The sequence below is a fragment of the Nycticebus coucang genome, chromosome 13, assembly GCF_027406575.1.
Source record: "Nycticebus coucang isolate mNycCou1 chromosome 13, mNycCou1.pri, whole genome shotgun sequence".
NCBI classification, from domain to species: Eukaryota; Metazoa; Chordata; class Mammalia; order Primates; family Lorisidae; genus Nycticebus; species Nycticebus coucang.
The window spans coordinates 89,687,901-89,709,580 of record NC_069792.1 but is presented as its reverse complement, the minus strand read 5'-3'; positions in this window follow the sequence as shown (position 1 = coordinate 89,709,580).

Below are 21,680 nucleotides of genomic sequence, written 5' to 3'. Positions count from 1 at the left end.
TATGGAAACTGGAGAGTTCTTCCAACTTTATGGCCCAATTATGGAAAGTGGGGAGCATTGACGTCTTAAATTGTGTTTGGAGAAAGTAAGCATGAATGTGTTGAAAGTTCAACAATATTCTTGACATATTTGCTGCTGCAGTTATTCAAAAATAGTATTACATGTTAACCCAAGAGTTGAAGCAAAATGCTACAGGTTGACGTGTGTGCTTCCAGACGTCTCTGAGGATTTGTCTTCTCCAGGAAATGACTATTCACTCCCCATGTGCTCCTTTGGTTTCTGATTCACAGAAGGGAATGATGGTGAATGACTGGTCCACGTTAATACCGTCATTCTCTGGATGAGAAAGCAAATAATTCAACCTAATCCCAAATTTATGTAACTGGTTCATGGCAAAGCCAGCCAAAAACCAGGGCATTTGAATCTGAGGTCAGAGTATTACCTCCAGACCTGAGCTTCCCCCAGCATGGACAGCATGAGAAAAACAGAGGCAACTGATTTTTACCAAAATTCCACAAAAGAAGATACACAACTAGCCAGCAGTGCATTGTTAAACACCACCCAGTCAGCTTCATCACTCTGCAGAAAAATGCACTTTAAAACTACGGAGTTAAATCTCTCCATGCTCACTAGTTTGCCAAAACTAAAATGAGACTTTAAGTAACAAGTATTGGAGAAGATGTGGGGCAATTGTAACTTTTCCACACTGCTAGTTGGGAATATAAACTATTGGGTTGTGCCAATATAAATTTAAATATATACTTACTGCATGACTCAGAAATTCTTCTCCTAGATATTTATATGAGAGAAATGGAAATAAATGTTAACAGAAAACTAGTATAGGAATGTTGATAATATTCTTATTCATAATAGTCCAAAACTTGAAATAATCTATATACACATATACATGTATTTGAACAGGAGAATGGATGAAAATTTTGGTCATTCATACTTTGGAATAGTCTTCCTAAGCACAAACTAGGGTTATCCATAATAACATAAGAGAATTTCAAAAATATGATGAGGTACATAAACCACATGCAAACATATGTAAACATATGTCAAGACTCACACACATACATTGTGTATAATACCATTTATAAGGAGCCCAGGAAGAGGAAAAATATGAACTATGATAACAGAAATCAAAAAGTAACTGTCTCTGAGCAAAAATAGGGAACTTTCTCAGGTGATGGAATTTTTTCACGTTTTATTTTTGGTGTTGAGGGCAAGGTATATTTAATTGAGGCAAATGAGTAAAAATATGTCAAACTCAACACCCAGGATATATACATTTTATTTTGTATAAAGTTTACATACTATAGTAAAAATATCAGGAACAAAGTAATATAACAGTGACCTTTTAAAATACTGTAAGAATCTGAAATGATCCTGGGGACACTTACAGATGTGAGTTTTTTAACCCCAGTAATCAGAGATTGTAACCAGACAAACCCTGGAGGAGCCCCGTAGGTGTCTCAGACATGGGTGTTCAAGAGCACCACATTTTGGGAAATACTAGTCCTCACTCTGCAGCCTGGGTACATTTTTAACACTATATTTAATAAGCTTCTCTTTGATTGTCAATAACCTTGGGGTTTTCTTATACATTTCAATACCGATATTAGTCTAAACAATCCAGTCCTGTAGTCAGAATATCTAGATTGGTTGGTTTGTCTGGCCCACTAATTTGGACTGATTATGTGAACTCATAAAATATCTAAAACCTCTAATTAAAACCCCTAATTAAAATCAGCCTTTTGTTTGGTGGCAGAGTTTTGGTTTAGGCCAGAAACCCATGTATCTGCCCTGCAGAGTATTGTTTCTGTCATGGTTTTGCTTTTCAACTGGAAAACATGAATGAGAAAATAATGCTTTGTAGGTAGGTACAAGACCTGCCAAAGAATGTTGCCCATAATAGAGGCTTCCTAAATGGAGTTAGCTTAAATCAGAACAGATAGTCCAGGAAAAAAGAAATAAAGCAGCAGTTTGAAAGTTTGAGCTTGGGAAGAGCTTTTTTTTTTTTTTTTATTGTTGGGGATTCATTGAGGGTACAATAAGCCAGGTTACACTGATTGCAATTGTTAGGTAAAGTCCCTCTTGCAATCATGTCTTGCCCCCATAAAGTGTGACACACACCAAGGCCCCATCCCCTGAGGGAAGAGCTTTTTTATTTCAAATAAATGAAAACAAGAGGGTTATCCTGAAGACACTGGAGACTTACTTTTTACACCATGTATCAAGTGTCCCGCACAGTGCAGCCACTTTGTTTTCTCATAAAATCTCAATGTTTACTTTATAAAGTAGATACACAGTATCCCCATTTTACAGATAGGAAACTTAGGTTTACAGTTGTTAAGTGGTGAAGATCAAACAAATATTGCATAAATCAGTTTTTTCCAACTTTGTGAGGCATAAATAAACAACCAAAATGGTTTTAGAAGCTTATAATGACACACATTTTTTTTTTTTTTTTTTGTGGTCAGCCTTTAGTCTGTGTCACACAGCCTCATGTTGCAGAAGGCCGGCTGAAAGAGGATGCTCCATCGAGGACACGCTATCCTCAGAGGAGAGGTCACTGGTCAACCATGCAATGACTCTTAAGTCTCAGTTAAAACACCACAGCAGCTCATCCCTCCTTGGCGATGAATGATAAAGTCTAATCCCAATACAGAATAAACTATTAGGGAAAATAAACTATAATTTACAAGAAATGGTAACTGGAGAAGGCAAAATTTAAAATCAGATTTGCTTTATGTTAAGAACCTTTGTCCTAACACTTGGGTCATCCATTCACTCATTCATTTATAAATGCTTTAATTCAATAATTAATATTTAATCTATTAGTAGTATGTAGTGACTAAAAAGATGTGATTTGTGTAGCGTTATTCCCAAGACTCAATCTAAGCACCCATCAGTGGATAAAGAAAATGTAGTATATATGCACCATTCAACCATTTATAAAATGAGCTGATATATTTTGTATCAACATGGATAAAACTGGAAGTCATAAGTAAAATGAGCCAGGCACAGAAAGACAAATATTCTCACTCGTGAGTGGGTGAGCCCTTCACATGGAGGCAGGCAGGGAATGACAGCTAATGAAGATTAGGAAGGCTGGGGGTGTGGGGAGGATGATAAATTGGTTAATGGGTACAATGTACTTTGGGTGACAGATACCCTAAAATCTTTAATGACTATTATGCCATCTATGTGTGTAACAAATTACACATCTATTCCATAAATTTGTACATATGGAAAGAAAAATAAAAATAAGCTTTTCATCTTTTCCTACCTATACTTAAAAAAACATTACTGAAGAAATAAAAAAATACTTTAAGTTCCTGAAAAAACAAACAACCACCAAAAAGTAAACAAAAAAGGTGTTATTTGGATCCAGAAAAAAAACTGATTCTGGATCTCATCTTTTTCACTTATTGATCATGGAATGTCTAGAATTATATTATATCACATAATGGAGCTGAAAATTTTAAACATTAATTCTGGAAATGACTTCCTAATGACTTAAGTACAAACTCCACTTGTGCAAGTGTGAGATCTTACATTTATAGGCTGGCCCACATGGATTCCCAGAAGTTTCCTTTATTATGGCTTTTTCTCTGATTTCTATGTATGTCTAATTCCAGGATTCTGAAGATTAAGAATATGTTAACTAAATAATTTTGGAAACAAATTTTATTTTGATGCTTAATGATGTTAAGCAAACTACCATCTACTAGAATTACCATTGCCCATCAAAAACAAAACAGGGCAAATAATACATTTACAATACAGAAAAAAAATTAAAAGTCAACTTGATATATATTTTGTGTTATTGTCATGCAAAATTATTTTCTTGTTGAATTGTAAATTATTCAGCTGGGAATGCTTTCTTCTTAATTACTATAAAAAGTATTCAAAGAAGTATGATGATAAAGATTGTATTTAAATTCTTAATATAATTTCACTTTATCTGGAATATTCTAAGAAAACTTAGAGGTCAAAATGTGAGCTCCTTCTACCTAAAACTTCAATCTTCTTGTTCAGAAAGAAGGCAGTTTAAATGCACGGTTAGATCTCAAAAAAACTATTCAGAAAAGTGTTAGCTTCTGACTTGATTTCCCAAAAATGATGAACCAAGAAGATGTATGAGAAGGATGCCTGCCAGGACTTAATACTTTCTCAAGAAGTAAGATGATCTGAGATCAGTATTTTAGAAATGCGTCTCACTGAACTCCAGGGCTGAAAAAGCCCCTCGCTGGTGACGCTGGCTTAGGTCATCCTGAGGTCTGATTAACTTCATTTAAAACATTTTTATTTGGTGCCTATTATGTGCCACATACTATCTCTAGACTTGGGAATGAGACACTAGGCAAGATAAGAATCTATCCTTGTGGATTCAACAGCCTCTGCTGAGCACCAGCACCCTTTGGTAACTTCTAGACAGTTTTCTAATAATTCCATGAGACAGTGCAGCATATTGCAATGATGGTTGACCGGATTTTGGTTCCTTATTCTTCATTGGTCTGGTAAAGAACTGAACTGGAAGTGGGACAGAGCATCGCTTGACAGCAGCTACGTGTCGGAAGGAACTAACAGTGCTAATACACTAAACTGTAACCTGGTGTTGCTTGTTTAGAGTTTGCAGTGTGGCCTGATAACATGTAATCTTACCATTACATATATAATAGTATAAATCTGATCTTACCTTTTTTTTCACTACTGTTCCTTCCTTTAGCAACCCTATAACCTGGTGTTCAAGGTCTGTCCCTTGACCAGACTCTTACAGACCCACTTAGTGTGCATTAGTCTTTTTTCATTTGCTTCATGTGGCCAACTTTTTCCATGTCCCAGGACCTTTGCCTGTGTCCTTCCTTCTACACACGGTTCTCTCTTCTACTCTGCACTTAGATACCTTCTCAAATGCCACTTCTTTAGAGCTGTTATCCCATCCCAACCTCACAAGAACCTTCTTCGCAGTGGCTATTTATTGTAGCATCCACCATTTATTTTCTTTGTTGTACTTCCTTCTGTGTACAAATGTATTTATTTGTATGTTTTTGTGTTTAATCTGTGCCTACTTTGGAAAAAAAGCTTGAAGAGAAGAACGTTTTGTAATTCTCTCACCACCCTAGGCCCATGACATAGTGTCTGGAGCCTCCAGCTTCTTCCACCTCTAGTTTATATAGTATCATGGTTCCAATTAATTTGAAGAGTCTGGTAATTTTTGTCCTTTATCTTGAAAAAATAAGTACTTCCATTTAAAATCATGTAGTATGGACTTGTACCTCGTAAGCCAGGATTGTTTCAAAATGGAAATGGAAGGATCCTTGTTCACTTCCCCAAGAATTAGGACCTTTCCTAATGAGCTAAGTGTAGAGGGGCAGGATTAATTCTTCTAGTGAATGAAGATTAGTAAGATCTTAGGACCTAGTGAAATAGAACTTAGGAGGCGTCACTTAACCAGAGATTGTTTCTTGCAGAGAGTCACCCCTGGGTAAAGTGCACTGACTCTAGCAAAGGGCATGACCTGAGCTCTTTTGCAAGTGATCCCACTTCATTGTGGGCAAGAGATTTGAACCGAAGCTGAAGTAATAGTACTAATACTACTAAACACTGGCTCCTGGGTCTATTACAGATCAAGGGAAATTCAGTTTTAGATCATCATCACTAATTGCACTATCAGTATCATCATCCTTACACTGAAAACTTTCCTCATGCCACAGGCTGGGTCACACACGTTAAACGGATGATTTCATTTGATTCCACAGTGATCTTATAAAGTAGGCATTATCTTTTTTCCCATTCTAAAGATACAAAAACTAAGAGTTGAGAAATTGAATTAATTTTCTCAATGCCATAAAGCAAGTAAGAGATGTGACGAAGGTTTGAAATCATGAATCTTATACCAGCACCTTAATTACCATATCTCCTTTAAGACAAGTCTTGCCGTGAAGTCAGGATCCAGGGCTAGCCTTGTGCTTCAATTCAAAGCCCTCCTAGACAGGGAAACTAAGGTCTACTGACATGTCCTGAATCTTTGTGGACTGGCTCAGTAACTGTAGAAGACTTTGGTCCACAGTAGAGTTCACTGTGAGAAGGTGAAGTTGGCTCTCTGCAGTAGCATAAGCAGAGACTGACATTCTCAGGAGGTGACAAGCAATGCCCTGAGGATGGAGAAAGCAGTGCCTCCAAGGCCTCCCATTTCATCCTCTACAGTACTGACCCTTAGGAAATGACTTATTAGCTAGAACGGGAATGTGTCTTCTCATAGTTTGCAGCTATTAGCCACGCTAAGTGGTTTTCATCAGATTTCAGGACAACCGTTATTCTTATTTCTTAGTCCACGTTGAAGACCCTATTGATGACGAGGGAGTCCCTTTATCATTTCAACGCTAATAACATTTGATTAATGCTTCAGTTGTTCAAACGACCTTTTTCTGAGTTCACGTATTTGATTCTTACAGCAATGCCTTTAGGGTGCAGACACTATTATCACTGCTTTCTGGATGAGAATCCTGCAGACCTAAGATGTACAATGACTTATACAAAGTGGTATACCTAGCAAGTGGCAGAGCTAAAGCTAGCTCTAATTCCAAAATCATCCAGGACCTCCAGAGTGGTCACTTCAGGGTTATTCCATCCTCATCTTTTCTCTCTGGTTGCTCATGGGTACCTGGAGGGGTGTGCCCAGAATCTAATGTGACATGGAGCCATTTGCCTGTGAAGGGAGAGTTTCTTCCATACATGATACTTACTATATATGAACTGGCCTGGTCTGCTGACAAAGCCAGACCCATCTGTAATTTCTCAGGGAAATGGAAGACTAATTCAGAAAAGGTAATAACTATCATCAAATATAAGGCCTGACATTTACCCGTGATAATTGTTTCATCATAAGAGTTTCAGGCTTTTTGGTGCCTTCCAATTAAGCCTCCCCAAAACATTCGGCCTCCTTTCCAAGAAGAGAAAATAACAACAAAGTATGTGTGTGTGTGTGTTGGGGGTGGATGGGTGGGCCATGGGGAGGGGAGGTGGTAGATGAGAAGAGGAAGACCAAAGGGAACATTCCTGTGGTTTCAGTAGTAAATTGAGCTCCTAATTCTTTGTGACCAGTAGTAGGATTAAGAGTTCAAAAGGGCAGGTCATACAAGGGCAGGGGCCAGGCTAGGTCTTGCAGGGATGTGACCCAGGAAATGCTGGCAAGCTGGTCCCCCATACCTTCCCCAGCAGGCCTCCAATTAGGATTTAATGGCTAAATGTGGAATGCATTAGGACATCTGAGCAGAAGGTCTGTGTTCAAAGGAGCCGGATCTTTTTGGCTAAGTAGAAAAACATTCCTCCATGGGCAGTTTCCTCTTGAACTTTGCTAATTCTGGGAGCCTCACTGGCAGTGGTGTCTCACAAAGCATCATGTGCAAGTAGCCCAGGCAGAAATGCCCTGACTTCCTTGACGGTGACACAAAGAAAAAGCATAGAGCCACAAGCTTTATTCAGTATTCAGTACAATGTGGGATATGGGAAGAAACAATTGACTTGGATTCTTTGTGCCTGTGGATCATGTGAATGTGTATTGAATTGTTTGAATGTGATAGAAAATCCATACGTATCAGTAAACCTGGATCTATCTAAAATAGCAGTAAAACATGTATGCCTTTGTGTGTACATGTGCCTGCTATATTTGTTCACATTGCTTTCTTAGAATTTGACCTCATCCTTACCTGTCATGGAGAGAAATTCAAGAAGCTCGCCCAGGTTATAATCTCTCTGTTTAAGTGTGTGCGTGGATACATTCATTTAACTGGGCTTATATGAGTACAAAAGAGAGAAGTGTATGATACACAAATATGTGAATCTGTGTCTATAGTTATCTCTGAGTGTGACTACATGTATGGATTTTGGAGGATATGTTAGCATCCATAAAAATTCTTCTGGAAGTGAGAATAACACAGGGGCTAAAACATCAGCTCTGTGTAGAGAAGCACATACAGGCTGTGTGCCAACCAATGAATGTCTCTGTGGTGACGTAGGTTTCCTTATATTGTATTGCTTTGTGTGAACATGAATGATAAATATTAATAGCACTGTGCATGTGTGAATGTCTTTGTTAAAAGTGTTTATATGAGGTGAGTATGTTAGTACTTTTGAAATCTCTGTATTTGTGTGCAAGTATGTGAAGGCATGCAAATACTCTGTGACTCTAACATAAACTTGTATATGCCTATGCATGAACGTGCCTAATGAACAAATATGTGTAAGTCACAAATATGTGACAACATGAATACTTGTGTCTCTGGCAGGGCCAGAAGGAGTGGAGATTGTGGAGAACCATTAGGGAACCATGTAGGGAACACGATGTATGTATCTGCGCAGTGAGTGAAAGAACATTCCCATTTCTGTGCCCTTGGGTTTTCCGTCCTACAAGGATGACTATCGCCATGTTAAATGAGAAGTGAAGCTGCTCCTGTTCTGGTCTGGGGTACTCTCCCTTTTGGATTGAATTAATGACATAAGAAATTTATATAGAACCAGCAAAAGTGGATGAATAGCTAAAGCAATCCTAAGCAAACAGAACAATTCTTGAGGCATCATGTTGTCTGACTTCAGCATATCCGATAAGGCTTTCATAGCCAAATGGCACGTTACTGGTATAAAAGTAAACACGTAAGCCAGTGAAACAGAGCAGCAGACACAGACATAAAGCTAAATACCTACAACCAACTGATCTTTGACAAAGTAGGGAATAGCAAACACTTGGGAAGAAAGCCCTATTCAATAAATGGTGCTGGGAGAATTGGAAAGCCTTATGCAGAAGAATGAATCTGGGTGTCTATCGCTCACTATATAGAAAAAATAACCTGACATGGATTAAAGACTTAAATGTAAGATCAGAAACCACAAAAATTCTAGAAGAAAACCTACAAAAAACTGTCTTGGAATTGGCCTTGGTAAAGAATTTATGTCTAAGACCCCAAAGCAAATATAACAAAACCAAAAATAAATGAATAAATACATGAATAGCTTCTGCACACAAAAGATATAATCAGTAGAGTAAATAGTCTACAGAATGAGAGAAAATATTTGCAAACTATATATCTGACAAAGGCCTAATATCCAGAATCTGTAAAGAACTCAAAGAAATCAGCAAGAAAAAGAAGCATGTAATGCCATTAACAAGTCAGCAAAATACATGAATACATATTTTTTGAAAGGAGATATACAAATGGCCATCAAAACTGTAAAAAATTCTTAATATTACTAATCATCAGGAAAATCCAGACTAAAGTCACAATAGGATACCACCTCACCCCTGTCAGAATGGCCACTATTATGTATACTGTGGAATACTCTTTAGCCTTATAGTGAACTACTATCTTTCATAACAACCTGAAGACTTTTCTTCTAAGTGAAGTATTACAAGAATGAGAAAGCTAATACCACATATACTTGCTGTTGAATTGGAACCAACAGATCAACACCCATCTGCACATTCTCTAGTAAAACTCAATGGAAAGCAACGTGGTAGGAGGGAGAAGGAGGGACAGGCAGATTTCTATCTAACGGGCACAGTGCATGTTGTCTGGGGGATGCGCACGCTGACAACTTTGACTCAAATGCTACAAAAGCAATTCATATAACCAAGACATACGTACCACTGTAATATTCTGAAAGTTTAAAAAGTCAAAAAACAATAAATGGTGTGGATGCAGTGAAAAGGGAATGTTTACACACTGTTGGTGGGAATGTAAATTAGTACAACATCTGTGGAAAACTAAGAATTATTTCTAAGGTACTAAAAGTAGATCTACCAGTTGATCCAGCAAACTCACTTATGAAGATCTACCCAAAGGAAAAGAAGTCATTCTATAGAAAGGACACCTGCTCTTGGGTGTTTATCACAGAATAATTCACAGTTGCAAAAACATGAAACCAACCTAAGTGCCCACAACTGACCTTGGACAAAGAAATCAAACTCTCTCTCTCTCTCACACACACACTCCATTAAGGAGAATGAAATAATGTCTTTGGCATCAACTTGGAGTAAACTGGAAGCCGTTACTTTAAATAAATTAAACCAGGAACAAAGAACGAAATACCACGTTTTCACTTATAAGCGGGATCTAAGCAGTGGGCATGCCTGGTCATACAGAGTGACTTAATGGACATGGGAGACTTGGAAAGGGGAGGATGAGAGTGGATTATGGGACGAAAAGTCACTTATTGGGTCCAATGTGTACTATTCGGGTAATGGTATATTTAAAATCTACATTTCCCGGGTGGCTCCTGTGGCTCAGTGAGTAGGGCACTGGCCCCACATACCAAGGGTAGCGGGTTCAAACCCAGGCCCGGCCAAACTGCAACAAAAAAATAGCTGGGCATTGTGGCGGGCGCCTGTAGTCCCAGCTGCTCGGGAGGCTGAGGCAAGAGAGTCACGTAAGCACAAAAGCTGGAGGTTGCTGTGAGCCATGTGACGCCATGGCACTCTACCGAGGGCAGTAAAGTGAGACTCTGTCTCTACAAAAAAAAATAAATAAATAAAAAATAAATAAATAAAATCTGCACTTCCCCACCACACAACTCAGCTATGTAACAAAAAATCCCACTTGTGTCCCTTAAATCTAAAGTAAAAAATTTAAGTAAATAAATAAAAATCAGTTGTGAGGGGGGAAAAAAAAAAGAAAAAAAAGAAATTATGTCCCATTTCCTCCTAACAACACTATCTGGCATATGTGCGCGCGCACACACACACACATACACATACACACACACACACACAAACTATATGCTGCATATTCACTGGAATAAAGCGAATGACCAAATGGATTTTATCTTGAGTATTGCCATGTTATTATATAGGCTCTGAATTTAGGATGAACAGCTCCTCCTGGTTTGCCTGGGACTTTCCTTGTTTTAGCACTGAAAAGTTCCCCATTCCAAGAAACCCCCAGTCATTTATAAACCAGATCAGTTAGATCCCATTCTGCATTACTCAGGGATAGACTAAACAACAGGGAAACTGAGTCCGTGCCTTGCTCAGGGAAGTGAGAAGAAAATAAATTGCACTGAATCCTAGCAAAGAACTATATTTTTCATGCACAAAGTTACTGGTCGCGTAAACACAACACAGAGCCTAAAAGCATGGAAACAGGCCAGTGCCTCGCCCTGTTCTGGAATTTCGCTGTATCTCTTACCTGGCACGTGACCATGGCTAATTTGCTTACACTTCCTGAGCCTTTGGCTCCTCATCTGTAAAGCAAATATAAAAAATTACTTTGTAGGGTTATTGTACAGATTAGATGAGAACATAAAAATGCACTAAGACATAAAACTCTTAACTTACTGTCTTGTCTATGGAATACATTCAACAAATGATGTGTCATTATTATTTATGTATAGTTTACAATATTTTTATTGAGGAATGATACAGACAAGGTATCTGCTAGAGGCCGAAAATATAAAAATGCAGAAAACAAGGTTCCTGCTCTAAGATATCTTCAGTATACTGTGGAACATATCAGTTCAAATTAAGAAAAATAAGCATCGTTTCCTACTTGTGATGAACTTTAAAAGTTAAGGAATGCACCTGTATTGCAAAGGGAGATACGGGAGTTGTGTAGTCCCAGCAGAGTGTAACAATAAGCCCTCAGCATCTTCCAAAAGCCACAGCTGTTTCTGAGTAATCATCATGGGCCTGCCAGTGACAGTTCACAGAACAAAGTCAACCTTCCATGAGAAGACTGCTTCCAAAGAATGAGGAAGGACAGATGGCCACAGATTGTTCTGGAACATAACTTCAAGAGGCAGACATGTCTGAGCAAGCTGAAGAAAAAAATTGGAGGGTGGTGGTGGGGAATTTGCAGCCAGGTCAACCAGAACAATGTCTGATTATTGGCACAAAAAATAGGACTGTATTCCTAAGGAGCTAAATGCGTTGTAGTTGGTGCTTTGTTCTGTGCTGGACCTGGGCAATAGATGGGGATGGTCACAGTGGCCTTGGAGATGAAACATTTGCACAGTAACACAGGTGATGCATGCTCTAATTAGGGTAAAGGATGTGGAACAAACTAACCTCTTGGGAGTTGTAAAAGGCTTGTCAGAGTCAAGAAGGTAAGGACGTGAATTTGTTTTACAAGATAGATTTACAAGGCAGAAAATCGGGATGGGCTGGCGAGCTGCAGTTGGAGGGTACATGGGGGAGCTCTGCAGTAGACATTCTGGAGAGAGGGAATGGTGCCCACAGACAGATTTGTGGAAAGGAGAAGGTGCTCTAGGAGGCAGCAGGACCCTTGTGCTGGCCAGAATGTAACACCCAGGGTGTCTGAAACCCCCTTCCAGACTAGGAAATCTCTAAGGACAGAACCCAGTCACATATACTCTACCAGTGCTGATACACCGGGCCCAGAGGGCCTCCACAGAGGCCAGTTCAGCTAATGAAGAAGTAATCCAATCCAGGGGCAGCACCTGTGGCTCAAGGACTGGGCGCCAGCCCCATATACCGGAGGTGGTGGGTTCAAACCCAGCCACAGCCAAAACAAACAAACAACAAACAAAAAACCCTCCAAAACAAACAAACAAAAAATTCAATGAAGAAGTAATCCAGGAAGCTGTCAGGCTATGAACATGACACATACCCTGCTTAGGAGTTTGCATTTTGGTCTGGAAGTAATGAGAAGCCACTAAAGAATTTTAAGGAGAGAAATGATGCCATCCGAATGTGTATTTCAAAAATGTCTTTCTGGCCTCAGGAGGGTATAGCTGGGTTGGCAGAGACGGGGAGACTAGAAGACTACTCAAGAGGGGTTTGCAGTCTTTCTGATGCCACATGCTGGAGGCCACAGAGAAGAAAGTGGCTTGAACAGAGGAGGGGAACCTGATCAGTGTTGCTGTGCAGGAATGAATCTTGACAACTACTCAGCCCTCAAATGTCCATTCACGTACAAACACTACCCACATTCCCTGAAAGGTAACAGCATAATCAGACATCTTGGAAAGAACCATTAACTATCTGAGTGCATTGGATTCAATCACATGATCACACTAATAAGAGAGCAGAGTGGGGGAAAATAAACAAAAAATAAACGAAACTGGGGATGGCAGCAGCCTAGCTGGGTTCTATTCCCATCTCTTCTCAGCAGCAGTCTAAGACCGTGGCGAAGTGACTCTGGCCAAGCCCCTCATTCTAGTTTCCTACAGTAGTTGTGTAAGGCAGCACCATCGTACTGTGGGAATTTGCTGAAGAGAATATACACAAGGCTTTTTATGATCTTTGACCAATTATGTAAACACCAGGTATTAATTATGCAGAGACAAAGGGCAGGGGTTGACACTGAAAGCTTCCAAGTTAATAATAATAATAAAAAAAAAAGCTGCCCTTAGTTTAGTTTTGGATCATCAGCTGGATAAGCAGGAATTCTCTTTAAACCTTTATTCTCAGGACTGCTCAATTTTCTCCCTGTCTTCCATGGGATAGTTTTATTCCTAAAGAAAGCTCTTCCCCAGCAGAGTACCTTAGAAGAGAGTTAAATCAGAAGACCAGCAAGTTAATCTCTCAGTGTCAGTACTGACTGGGTTCTTTCTTGAAAGGGCACATTCTATAGGGGGTCTCTGCAGGCACCCTGAAGATTACAGCTTGTGCCTGCATAGCCTATAAAATACCCCAAAACAATACCTTCCTATTCACTGCTCTTCCCATGTGTGTGACCCTATGCCCTTCTGCACATGATTTATTTTAATCAACATTTCACAGTCCCTCTGTTCCCATTTCCCCCCAGACTGTCCAAGCACTAGATTGCCCTCCTCCCAGTAGCTCAGGGAGCATAGAGGTCCTGTTGAAGTCAGTAGGCATATGTCCTTGATTAGCAAGAAAGACAAATGATGCTGAGGGTTGTGGGCACAGTTCAGGTCCATCGGGCTTCTTAAACTCTACTGGAAGTAGAGAGCCTTTGTCCAGAGTTCTGGGGTTTTGGTTTAACTGTGAGTAGGTGGTGCCGAGGCACAGCCACCTCTCTCCTATCCAGAGAAGCATGGGACAGAGACTCAGTGTCACAGAAACCTATTATTTGGGCAAAATGTGAAGATCTTCAGTGCATCTGCTTATGAAGAGGATTTTCTCAACACAAATTTGTAGAAAGCATCAAGTTAAATTTCAGACATTTCACTAAGTAATGGGCACATACTAATGTAGACCTGGTTCCTAGTCTCCCAGGGGGGAATAGATAAGTTAATTCATGTGTTCCTTCCTTCATTTATTCATCCAATAGATATTTATTTGGAGCTTGCTACATAACAGGGTCCATCCTAGGTGAGGGAGACATGGTAATGGAATGTGCACACCCTGTGCTCAGGAAGCTAACAGACAAATTAGGGAGAGAGACAATGTGGCTGGACTATAAGGAGCAAAAAAAGCCGCAGAGAAGATAACCCTGGAGAAGGCTCAGACGTCATACTGAGAATTTTGTTCATTGTCTCAAGATTAGTGGGAAACCATGAAATGGTGGCAAGTAAGGGATTATGAAATCACATTGCAATGTGAGACAATTACTCTGTCACCAGTGCAGACAGATCAGAAGGGGCATAGATGAAAGCCGAGGGAGGGATGTCAGTGGTTGGTGTACTTCAAGCCAGGGATCACGATGGCTCACACTGGGGTAGGGACCATGCAACATGACAGAAGCAACCAAAGTAATGTGGCACCTAATATTTCATATTAAATACCAAGTAAAGGTGAACACCAGTGCTCAAAGTGCACCCTGACGGGGAAGGGAATGTTTACAGATGAGGAAAACCAGGCCCTCCATCCCCAGGGGACAGGTGGTAAAGGTCAGGCTTCAGCCCTGTTCATCCACCTCTCCAACCTCTGGTAAATTTCAGTGCAGCTCTGCTGTTCCCTCACATTCCAGCCTCAGCACTTGGATGAAGTGTTTCCTGACTTCTTTGGTCACAGGAATCCCTAAGAATCTACCTTTTCTTATGGCCCTGAATGGCACATAGGTCACTGACCTGCAGAATCTAACACATATCTTTGTTTCAATTGTGGGACCATCTGGGTGGTCTCAGGCATTGTTTTGGAAAGAAAGCAAAGCAAAGAAAAGAAAAGAAGAAGGGAGGAAGGAGAAAGAAAGAAAGAGAGAGAAAGAGAGAGGGAGGGAGGGAGGGAGGGAGGGAGGGAGGGAGGGAGGGAGGGAGGGAGGGAGGGAGGGAGGGAGGGAAGGAAGGAAGGAAGGAAGGAAGGAAGGAAGGAAGGAAGGAAGGAAGGAAGGAAGGAAGGAAGGAAGGAAGGAAGGAAGGAAGGAAGGAAGGAAAAAAAAAAAGTGGGTCCTGGCATCTACCCCAGGTGAGGAAGACTGAGGGAAAGGAAAAATAAAACCTCTCAGAACAAATAATAGAAAGAAATTTCTGAGGAGCAAATTTCAAGAAGTTCCCTGGAAAACTTGCACTGAGACTTCATCTCATCATCACTTAATTGGCAAGTATCAGGCAATGGGCTTGGGAGTGTGTTCTCATTGAGTATCACTAAGCTTTCCTCTAGTGTACACATCACTGGCCACACCTTTTGGAGAGGCTTAAACTAAACAATTTTAGCTTTCTTTCAGTAGATTACAAAATCCACGAGGGCATGGATGTGATATGTGTGTTGATCCAAGAGAAACATTATCTCTACTACTGATCTGTATTTAAGAGGGGGGAGGCAGGAGGAATGAAACAATGCCCACCTAGGTCTGATTGGACCCAGCACCCTAGTCCTCCTTACCCTACCCTGCATTGGTTAAGAGGCAGCAAAAAGCCCACTGGTGCATCAATTTCATCTCTGTAAATTGACCTTCCTCGTTCACCAAAATGAAATTAAGTCCCAGATAAGATGTGAGTTTTTCTTTTTTTTTTTTTTTTGGCCGGGGCTGGGTTTGAACCCACCACCTCTGGCATATGGGACCGGTGCCCTACTCCTTGAGCCACAGGTGCCACCCAAGATGTGAGTTTTTACAGAAAACTTACAATAATCATCAGCAGTCTTTCATTTATAGATAGAATCATTTAACTTCTTCAGGTCTTAGGTTTCCCATATGTAAATTAGAGGAAGCAATGGTTCCTACCTCACAATGGTTTTTCTTTCCTGAATATTAAATGACATCGTGTTGCTTGACATAGTGCTTGGCAAACAGCACCAAAAAGGTAGTTTATTGTTATTGCTATCATTATTACAATTATCACTGTATTTCTCTTGGCATGTCAACAAGAGATAGGTTGAGTGAGCAATGCATTGAATGGCCTACACCAGAGCCCTTTCTTTCTGTCCTGGTGAGAATGACAGACACTGTCAGCCTGTGAGAAGGACAGACACTGTCAGCCTCTCATTAAGCCACATCTCCACGAGCTCAGGTAACTACAAATCCTCCTCTGATAGCAGCCAGGAAAAAAGTCCTCACATCACATAGAACATAAGTCCTGACATTATAATTCGTGATGCCTTTTACATTTTGCTTATTTAGTGCTTTTTCTTATTTTGATTTTTTTCTCCTATGGGAATGGATTAAGCTCTTTTCGAAAATGGCAACCAGCTCAACTCAAAGGTCTTATTTCAGCATTGTGGCTAGAGATTTATAGAGGGGACAGAGAAACCCTGAGAGTCTTCCAACAGCCATCTAAATTTAATCATGATAATAGCTACTGTTTCTGGAATGTCTCATGGCCAGTCAGCGTTTGACTTTATGTGATGGATAATGCCAACTTGACTGTGCCAAGGCCTGCACAGATATTTGGTCAGGCCTTATTCTGGAAATTTCCATAAAGGTGTCTTGGGATATGATTAACATTTAAATCAAAATACTAAGTAAACCAGACATTTTTCCAATGTGAGTGAACTTTGTCCATTCAGTTAGTCTGAATAGAACAAATAGGCTTATCATCCCCCGAGGAACAGAGGAATATCCCTGCCCAACTGACATGGTATTGAGACACTGGCTTTCCCCCTGCCTTCACATTTGAGCTTAATCATCACTTCCTCAGCTGGCTTGAACCCACCAACCTTTCAATTGGAATAGCATTACAGATGAGAATATAGAGGCCAAGGTGAATTAAGTCACTTCCCTTTGGCCACATGAGAAGTAAGTGGCAGACCCATAAACAATGCTTTAGTCTAACTTGAAGTTCTCTGCTTATGATAACTATAGGGTACAACCTCTTAGAAAGAATGAACACAAGACTAGGGAAGGTTAATGAAGAATAAGGAGAGATGCAGAAACTTTCACCAACTAGGGGAGAATTAAGAAATGTGGTGAAAAAGTATAACATGCCCCCCGGTTGGATCCTTGAACATAAAATGACATTAAAGAAAAAACTGGTGAAATTCAAATAAAATAATAAATTTAATTAAGAGAAATGTATCAATATCAGTTGCTTAGTTTGGACAAATGTGTCATGGTGAGGTAAAATGTTGTTCATGGGAGAAACTACGGGAGGGTTATAAGGAAACACCTTGCAAACTCTTTGCAATCTTTCTATAACTCTAAAACTCGTCTGAAAAATTTTATGAAGAAAGGCCAACATGGTGCAATATGAGAATAGCTGATAAAGCACTGTGTGCCAGGAATTTCATTTGTGTGTATTAAAATATGTAAAAAATTTATAATTACATGTATAATTTTAAATGTAAAATTATATAGGCAGCATATATTTTTTCAAAAGTTTGACAGCTTAGGAAATGGAGACATACTTCTGACATGCCTGGAGGAATTGTCATGCCTGGAAGAATTTAAACTGTGACTCTGCCACAGCCGAGACATGTTCTCGTTTCTGGTGAGGGGTCATTCTGTGCTGGGTTCTGCTGAGTAGAGGGGCCATGTGTTTCTCCCACTTCTCAAGGTCCCATTCAGAGCTCTCAACTTTTTCCAACTACCTTATTTCATATTGAAATTTTTATTAATTTTTTCCAACTATCTTATTTAATATTGAAATTTTTATTAATTTTTCAATTTCTGATTTATATGAAGGTGCATAAAATTAGGGTCTACTGTTCGCACTTGTCAGGTAAAGGATAAGTCGTAGTCATGTGCTTCACACAGGAAGTGTACCAAACACTCTCACATTGTTCCCACTGGGTAGGAACCTGTTGACCTCCTTCCTCTCTTAAAATAGTATTTAATTAATAAAATTAAAATTGTATTTATTTTTTTCTCTCATGTGAGCATGTTGTTAACTGACAAGTTTCAAATTAGTGTTAAGTACATGGGATGCTTGTTTTTCTATTCTTGTGATAACTTTACTTGGGAGAGTGTGCCCTAAATCCACCCAAGTTGTAACTAAGGATATACAATCTCCATCTTTTTAATAGTTGAATAAATTTCTAGGATATGCATACACCCCAATTTATTAATCTATTCATGTGCTGAACAAACTTGGGTTGTTTCCATATCTTTGTAATTATAAGTTGGGCTGCAATAAACATTCAAGTGCATATGAACATGGAACTCTGTGTGTGTGTGTATGTGTGTGTGTGTGTGTGTGTGTGTTGTTTCTGTGACTTTTCTGTTGTCTCTGTTGGAGTCAAGGAAATCCAATCACTGGTGTCTCAATTCCTAACTTAAATCAAGGAAATTAAGAGATTGAAGAAGCTATAAGTCTGAAGTGTCCCCTTGTTATTGATAAAGCTGATATTGGAGTACGGCTATTATTGTTGAGCAAAGCAGCATTCACACTCTAATCTCTAGAATTAAACCTGCCCACATAGGCCTACTCAGGGAACGGTAGGTAAAAACTGTAGGGTGGAGGTGCAGAATGTCATGTAGTCTCTCTATGGGCAGGTGACATCCCAAAGAGAGAAAGACTACTCGCCTGGGCCTTACTTCCCAGTTCTTTCTTTCAAGCTCACGGATCAAATGAAGGTTGAGGGAGGCGAGGGGTGTTATGGCAACTGATGTCTTCATACATGGAAGGAAATAGAGAGAAGCATCTCTGCAAAAGTCTCAAGTACACATTTTGAACATACTTCAAATGATTCTGTCTGCACCTTCATATTTGCCATGTGTATACAAATTGTTTCTCAGCATAGATCATGAGCCACCAGAAGGCAGAGATTATTCATTGCTCACTGCCCCCAGCTTGGTTGCCAATCGGCAGTTTTTATGTCATGGAAAGCGGCTCACAATCAGACTCAAGGATTTGTGTATTTGTCATCTAGATGACTTAATCTCTCTAGACTCCTCCTGTCAGATAAGGGTATCTATTTTCTTAGCTGCTTTGAACATCAAGTGACACCATTTCTATAAAATGTCTTGGACATAGTAAGACTAATGATTGCTCTTATTCATCCATTTCAATAAACACTTTATAACTTTCAGGCATCTCCAAATTCTAAGCAGCGAAGCCTCAAAATTTCCTCATCTATGCAAAAGCTAAAAATCGTTCTAAGAATTATCAAGCCAATTGCACAGCGGAATGTATAAAAAACTTAGCAAAGTGCCTGCCACTTCAATAGGGAGCTACAAAAGTCCTTGTAAAAATAAATACTGGTTAGACACTTGGCTTTTCTTTTTGCCCTTGTTCTAGTTATTTTTCCAGAGGACTAGGAAGGAAAGCTGTCTGCCTAGAAGAGCTTAATGTCTTTTGTCCTTGACATTCAGTTAATCCAAAGCAGTATGAGTGATTTTGCCTATAAAGTACAGAATACACATCTCTTTAATCAGATCTGCTTCTTAATGTCCTAACGGGCAGACTATCTGGGATCATTAACGTCTGCAATGCTCTTCATGTTCATGTTAGCAGAGGTCAAATGTGAGTGCATTTTTAACAAACCTAATCAACAAATACAATCATATCCACTTTAGAAATGCCCAGGCCATTATCCTGCTAGGAAACCATAAAACAGAATGTCATGCCTCATAGAGTCAGAACATAGAAATTTGGGCTGCTGTCTCTTCAGTGAAAGAGAAGTTGTTTATTTAAGTTCATGACTAGCAATGAAACATTCTGTCATTGAAACATGTTGCAAAAATAGTCGCTTCAACTTTTGGAGCTATGGAAATGTAAATGCAGACCCATACTTTTATACTTTCTTGGAGGCTGGGGAAAGCCATAAGGAAAAAGACTTGTTCCCTGAAGAGAAAGTATGTGAGAAGAAAAAGGAATTTCTCATGAGACAATGTGGGCTAATGATGGCTTTTCCAAATACCCTATAATAGAGGCTGGCAAAGCATTTATAGCAGTGACTCTTTAAGAGATAAAGTAATTTCTACTAAGAGTCATAATATTTGTTTCTTGAATCCCACAAAGAATATTTATATCACTTTTGGATGTAAAAGCCAGTATGAAAGATAAAGCTAAAGTATTTGAAACATACTGATGATTTAAGGGAAAATACATTCCACTCTTTGAAGTCAGTATTCCCTAGAAAATATTGGTTATAAAGTAGATCCATTGGGTATAGCTATGTAGCAATATTGATGACACAGGTACTAATCCCCAATCACAATTCAAAATGGTTGTATGAACACAAAGTATTTTTTTTTTTTTTTTTGCAGTTTTAGCCAGGGGTGGGTTTGAACCCGCCACCTCCGGCATATGAGACCGGCGCCCTACTCCTTTGAACCACAGGTGCCGCCTGAACTCAAAGTATTTTTGTAATTTGTTTGATTACTAACTCTGACCTGAAATCACATCAGGCTATTTATAGTCTTATTTAGGGTTAATCATCCTATATTTTGCTACGGAAAAAAATATATGTATATATTTTGTTACAGAGAGCTGCCTAAGATCCCTTCTTGAATAGTTAATACATACGCCAACCACACCTCCACCCACACCACATGTTTAAATTATATTATCTTTTTTTTAATTATATTATCTTTCTAAAAATTTTAGAACTCTGAATTGAAGGTAAATCTGTCTCTACGAGCTTTAGATAAGGAAGTGTGGGTCTGAAAAAACATCTATGCATATATACCCATATGGTGTATGTTCAAAAACTGTTATTAATTTTATTATGTATTTCATATTCTTTAATATTCATAGCCATCTATTGTGGCAGTTATACAGAGTCAATTGATACGGAGATGGAACTCAGAGTTACAAAATAACTAAGTCTAAGTATTGATGCTTTTTCTTCAGGACTGTTTTCTTTCTCCTAAATTAATAAATATCATTAAGAGACACTATATTAAACTCAAGTTTTGATATATCATACTTTTCTTTCTTTTCCATTTACCTGAATTGTTATTCACTACCTACATCTGGTAGGTACTAAGCTACAAAGAATATCAATCCAGCAGAGGGTTATTATGGAGAGCTGGATCCTTGGATTTAGACTAGGCAATGGTATGATGGGAAGTGGGCTTTCTGGAAAGGGGAGAGAAAGACCTTGATTTGTAGTGTTTGCCAATTTCTGTGGTGTAAATGCTCTCTCCATGGTCAATTTCAAGCTGTCAGGTTTTTACAAGTGGCTCAAAAAATTGAAATTTAACAATTGGCTGTTACAATTCAGTATGAGCTTACTCCAGCCTGCCACTGGAACTAGGTCATTTTTCAAAATTCCCAGGCAAGTGCAGATAAGATCCTTATCTCTGAAAGCATCTAGAGTACCCAAGGAAGCATTTGTTCCAGTTCTTACATTTCTTTGGAAAACTCTTGTGGGGGAAATGGAGCCTGTCTTGCAATTCAACAATCATTAAACAGGGAACTGCTTTATATCA